The sequence below is a fragment of the Crocuta crocuta genome, unplaced genomic scaffold (genome assembly GCF_008692635.1).
Source record: "Crocuta crocuta isolate KB4526 unplaced genomic scaffold, BGI_CrCroc_1.0 scaffold271, whole genome shotgun sequence".
Lineage (NCBI taxonomy): Eukaryota > Metazoa > Chordata > Mammalia > Carnivora > Hyaenidae > Crocuta > Crocuta crocuta.
The window spans coordinates 2,621,445-2,628,009 of record NW_027527824.1 but is presented as its reverse complement, the minus strand read 5'-3'; the positions used below and the strand labels follow the sequence as shown (position 1 = coordinate 2,628,009).

Genomic DNA, 6,565 nt, shown 5'->3' with positions numbered 1-6,565 from the left:
AACCTCTGCCTGTGTTCTTGTATGTCTGAGAACTTGATTGCACCTCAACATTTCAGGAACACGAGTGGCTTGAGGTGGAGGTCAGTGCCACCAAGTATGACCATAAAACAAAGAGGGGAACCCAGAGCCACCCGTGAGCGTCAGCTGTGCTGACTTGTGTTCACACCTTGTAATGTGGGCTCGGGGTTTTGCCAACAAATAGTACTTTAAATCAAAAACAGACCTTTTCTTCCCCCTGATTTGTAAATGTAACTAAATATCCCAAGAGGACAAAGCAGTGCCCATTTTGCAGTGCCTGGCATGGTGTGGGCACTCCGCAGCCATTCGCAGACTCTATCAGCAAATGGCAGTGTGGCTATAGTGGTGTCTGGTGTGAAGTTGGCTGTTTATTTGTTTTTGTATCTTTTTTTCTAATTAAAACTTTTTAAGTGTTTATTTTTGAGAGATAGAGTGAGAGTGGGGGAGGGGCAGAGAGAGAGGGAAACACAGAATCCAAAGCAGGTTCCAGGCTCCAGAGCCAGATGCGGGGCTTGAACTCACGAACTGAACCACGAGATCATGACCTGAGCTGAAGTCGGACGCTTAACTGACTGAGCCACCCAGGCGCCCCTGTTTTTATATCATAATGAAAGTCAAGCCTCTTCTCAGTGGGCTGTATACATTTTCATCTCATTGCGTGCCATGGAAGAAGACTGGTTTTGACTAGTTTCAGTTTTTGGTGTTTTTTTTTGAGAGCATAAGCTGAGGAGGGGCAGAGAGAGAGAGGGAGATCCCGACTGAACCACCCAGGTGCCACAGAAGATTGTTTTTTCCTTAAGTTCGTAGATCTACTGTCGGTCCTTAGGCACTGATTATACTAGTTCTGAAAGTAGAGCTTATATCATGGTCCCCAGATGTTCATTCAGCCTTGGACATTGGAGAATTGCCAAACTTGTTTTTAAAAAAAAATGCTTTCACCCACCTCCCATGACTTATGAAGGCCAAGGAAAGTACATCTAAGTCCCTTTCTGAAGGGGTTCCTTTTGGGGGCGCTCTGCTCCCTGTGTGAGATGAGCCACCATCTCAACAGACCACTGGGCAGGCATTTAATTGAGCACGTCCTGCATGATGTCAGGAGGGATATGACATTCTCAGACAAGCCAGCATCCTCAAGGTGCTTCTTATTGGGGAGTGCAATATGTACATGTTCATATTTACTTACTTATTTATTTTTATTTATTTTTTTGAGTGAGAGAGAGAATAGGCGCAAGTGAGCAAGGGGCATACTGGGGCCGAGAGAGTCCCAGGAGGGGCAGAGGGAATGAGAGAGAGACAGAGAGAGAAGCAGAGCTCACCCAAAGTGGGGCTCACGTTTACCCAAAGTGGGGCTCATGTGCACCCAATGAGGGGCTCGACCTCACGAACCGTGAGGTCATTACCTGAGCCTAAGTCAGATGCTTAATGACTGAGCCACCCCAGGCGCCCACATTCGTGTTTAAATATGTAATACGTAAAGCATCGATAATACCTGACATTTGTTTGGCTCTGTACAGTTTACAGAGACCTACCATGTATCTCCTGTGAGGTAGGGTTTACCCTCCTTCAGCCTGAGGGATCTGGGACCCAGACACTGTGTGTGTGCATAAGTAAGGAACCACCAGTGTGGTGGAGAACATAACTCTGTATTCGGGCAAAAGATGTTGTTAAGGCCTAGCAGTCAAAGAGTGTGAACAGTTAGGAGTTTGGGGGGCATCTTTGCCCTGCTCCCTTGGGAAAGATTAAGCAGCTGTTTTCCTCTTCACTGGAGCTGGACATTCCTCTTGAAATTGGGTGTTCTCTCCTCAGCAGATAGGCTTGTGGTTTATTTGGACCTTCTGATGTTGATGTAATGTGGGATTCGAACATCTGCAAGTGATTTCCTTCAGGGTAGAAAGCAGTAGCTTGTTCCTCCTCCCGCTAAGTAGTGTCATCTGGTCAATACTGGGGCAGCTGTTGTGCCTCCCACCAGCCAGGCTTCACACCTGCCAAGAGCAGCCATTGCACAAGGGATCTCATTTTGGGAAGAACAGAGAGCTGAGGAGGGGAAGCGAAGGTTGAGACTATGTCTATGCGAGTGAGCATCCGAGTGCGCTCAGGGAGTGGTCATGTGAGAGGGACAATCTGGAGCTCTGAGAGGCATGGGTGGTGACAGGGGAAGTGTGAGGTAGGATGCAGTGGACAGAGGCTGCCTAGAAAGTTGGTGATTGTACTTCTTGCTCCCCTCCTAGTACTCATTAGTTGTGCAAATTCTCCGATCCCGAGTTCCTTTTTTGTGCTGTCTTTCCTTAACCTAATTGAAGCCTGAGGAACAACAGTAAACTTTGCACTGGAAAGGGTACAGTTTGATCAGAATGGGTCACCGTCACTCAGCCATCATCAACACCACCATTAAGACCACAAGCATTTATGTCCTCCCCAAAGTATCTTTATTCTCCCTTTGTAGTCCATCCTTCTCTTGACCTCGTCCCTGACAGATTGTTAATTAGCATTTTCTAGAATTTTCTATAAATGGACTCATACTATGCAGTCTGTTTGCCTGGCTTCTGTCACTCATCATGGTGATTTTGTGGCATATATTGTTTTCATGTATCGGGCTTTTTCCTGTTTTGTTGTTGAGTAGCGTCCCACTGTAGGGATATTCTACGATTTGTTTATCCATTCATCTGTTGATGGGCATTACAGTTTTTGCCAATTATAAATTATAACAGTTATAACACATTTGATTACATGATTTTTTTTTTTAGAATATATATTTCTGTTTCTTCTGGGTTGATACCTCAGAATGGAATGACTAGACAGCTTGATGGGTCTTATGTTTAACTTTTTAAGGAATTGCCAAATTGTTTTCCAAAGTGGATGTACCATTTTACATTCCCACCAACAGTGTGTCAGAGTTATGATCATTTCAGGTTCACACCAACACTTGGTATGGTCAGTTTTTTAAATTTGGGACATTTTAATGAGTATACAGTGATGTCTCATCATGGCTTTTAAAAAGTATTTATTTTAGAGAGAGAGAGAGAGCATGAGCAGGTAGGAGCAGAGAGAGAGGGAGGGAATCCCAAGCAGGCTCCTTGCCATCAGTGCAGAGCCCTCTTCAGGGCTCGAATTTATGAACTGTCAGACTACGACCTGAGCTGAAATCAAAAGTTGACCACTTAACCAACTGAACTACTCAGTAGCCCTCATTGTGTGTATTTAAAATCNCTCAGCCATCATCAACACCACCATTAAGACCACAAGCATTTATGTCCTCCCCAAAGTATCTTTATTCTCCCTTTGTAGTCCATCCTTCTCTTGACCTCGTCCCTGACAGATTGTTAATTAGCATTTTCTAGAATTTTCTATAAATGGACTCATACTATGCAGTCTGTTTGCCTGGCTTCTGTCACTCATCATGGTGATTTTGAGGCATATATTGTTTTCATGTATCAGGGGCTTTTTCCTGTTTTGTTGTTGAGTAGCGTCCCACTGTAGGGATATTCTACGATTTGTTTATCCATTCATCTGTTGATGGGCATTACAGTTTTTGCCAATTATAAATTATAACAGTTATAACACATTTGATTACATGATTTTTTTTTTTAGAATATATATTTCTGTTTCTTCTGGGTTGATACCTCAGAATGGAATGACTAGACAGCTTGATGGGTCTTATGTTTAACTTTTTAAGGAATTGCCAAATTGTTTTCCAAAGTGGATGTACCATTTTACATTACCACCAACAGTGTGTCAGAGTTATGATCATTTCAGGTTCACACCAACACTTGGTATGGTCAGTTTTTTAAATTTGGGACATTTTAATGAGTATACAGTGATGTCTCATCATGGCTTTTAAAAAGTATTTATTTTAGAGAGAGAGAGAGAGCATGAGCAGGTAGGAGCAGAGAGAGAGGGAGGGAATCCCAAGCAGGCTCCTTGCCATCAGTGCAGAGCCCTCTTCAGGGCTCGAATTTATGAACTGTCAGACTACGACCTGAGCTGAAATCAAAAGTTGACCACTTAACCAACTGAACTACTCAGTAGCCCTCATTGTGTGTATTTAAAATCTTTTTAATTTAATTTATTTTCTAAAATTTATTTTGAGAGAGAGAAAACATAAGCAGGTGAGGGGCGGAGAGAGGGAGGGAGAGAGAGAATCCCAAGCAGGCTCCATGCTGTCAGCACAGAGTCTGACATGGGCTTGAACCCACAAACCATGAGATCATAATTTGAGCCACAGTCAAGAGTCAGACACTTAACTGACTGAACCACCCAGGCATCCCCCTCATCACGGTTTTAATTGGCCTTTCCTTGGTGACTGATGATGTTGAACTTCTTTTCATGTGCTCATTGGCCATTTAAAAATTGTGTTGTGCAGCGTTACCATCTTGTACCTATTTTATTTTAGTTTAAAATTAAAATTTTTAAAAAAGTTTTCATTATTTTTGAGAGGGAGATCGTGCACATGTGAACAGGAGAGGGGCAGAGAGAGAGGTAGGCAGAGGATCTGAAGCAGGTTCTGCGCTGATGGCAGAGAGCCCGATGCCAGGCTTGAACTCCATGAACCATGAGATCATGACCTGGGCTAAAGTCAGATACTTAACCAACTGAGCCACCCAAGTTTTTTGTTTTTTGGTTTTTTTTTTTTTTTTTTTTTTTTTTTATGATTATCATGGACACCATGTATTATTGGCTGGTAGACATCACTCCCGACTGTGGAGAAAGTCAGACAAGTCTGGGAGAAAGGTCCAAGAACCTTTCTTTGTCAGTGTGGATAAATCTTCTGTGCTCATTGTATCTGAGGTTTTCCACATTTGAAATTCGGTGGTTAATTTAGAATTATAAAATGACAGCATTTTGGAGCTTCCAAGTGTCCTTAATTGTCAGTGTAGATGATGAGATTGAGGCCTCTGAACAGTGGCTGAACCAGGTCTAGAGCCAGTCTCCTGAGCACCTGCCACCTCTCCTTGTCCCGTAGACTCTGCATGAGTGAGTGGGTTTACGTGAGAAGATGAAGTAGCAAGATGGAGCCGGGGCAGCACACACTTTGGGCTCCCATAGCCCTGGTGCCATTACTGAATTGTTGAGCAGAATTCAAGAGTTGGACACTTAACTGATTGAGCCACCCAGGAGCCCCAGAATACTTTTTAAAAAGAGATTTGAAGTACCATTTTTTTTTTAAAGTTTACTTATTTATTTTGAGGGGGAGAGAGAGATCACAAGCAGGAAGGGGCAGAGAGAAAGGGGAAAAAGAGAGAATCCCAAGTAGGCTCCACACTGTCCATGCAGAGCCTGACACAGAGCTTGAACCCATGAACTATGAGATCACCCAACCAATATCAAGAGTCAGACGCTTAACTGACTGAGCCACCCAGGCGCCCCTTAGAATTCTTGTGTTACCCAATGATGAGGGAGTTTCCCCTCACAAGGAGCAATTCTCCAATTCTCTGGATACCAACTGGATGTCCTGCACTTGAGTCATGACACTAGCTCGCTGGAGTTAACACAGACCCCACAGGTTAAGGGCTCAGTCTCATGAGACTGAGTCCCACCCCCACCTTCCTTCACATACTAATTACAAGTTACAGGTTGTCACTTGTTTTTCTGACTGACCAGCTTATAAATAGAACGTTCCTGTGACCCTCCACCTCCATCCTGCCTTCTTGGGTTCCATAATTTGCTAGAATGGCTGACAGAACTCGGAAATATTTACTAGCATCCATCAGTTTATTATACAGGATATTCCAAGGCTACAGATGAGTAGCTGGATGAAGAAGTACATAGGGCAAGGTCCAGAAGGGTCCTGAGGTAGAAGCTTCTGTCCTCATGGAGGGGAATGTGCCAGCCTCTCAGCATGTGGATGTCTCCATCAACCTGGGAGCTCTTCACATCTTTCAGTTTAGGGATTTTTTTAATTTTAATTTTTATGTATTTTTAAAAATTTTTAACATTTATTATATATTATTTATTTTGAGAGAGAGAGAGACAGAGCTCAAGCGGGGGAAGGGCAGAGAGAGAGGGAGACACAGAATCTGAAGCAGGCTCCAGGATCCAAGCTGTCAGCACAGAACCTGATGCGGGACTTGAACTCACGAACCGCGAGATCATGACTTGAGTGGAATTTGGCTATCAGTACAGAGCCTGACACGGTGCTCAAACTCACAAACCATGAGATCATGACCTGAGCCTAAGTTGGATGGTCAACAGACTGAGCCACTCAGGTGCCCCAGGGATGTTTTTTTTTTTTTTAAATGGAGGCTTCATCATTCAGGCATGATTGATTATGAACTCGCTCTCCAGCCCCCTTCATTTCCCCAAGGGACAGGGTGGGGCGGAAAGTTTCAGGCTTCTAATCATGCCTAGCTTTTCTGGTAGCCAGCCCCTGTCCTCTCCTATCTTCCAGGAAGTTCTAAGGGATATAGGATATATAAGACACACATCACTCCCATGAGTCAGGTAATGACAAGGTTTTTAGGAGCTCTTACCAGGACCTGGGAATAAAGATCAAAGTACATAATTTTTTTCATTATCATACCATCACATATATAATATGGTATTTACATTG

General features: G+C 43.6%; 1 protein-coding gene across 1 annotated transcript in view; it reads left to right on the top strand.

The window, feature by feature from the left end:
- Nucleotides 1–6,565, top strand: part of SORL1 (sortilin related receptor 1) — a 174,234-nt gene that overhangs the window by 62,789 nt on the left and 104,880 nt on the right. The window lies entirely within an intron of this gene.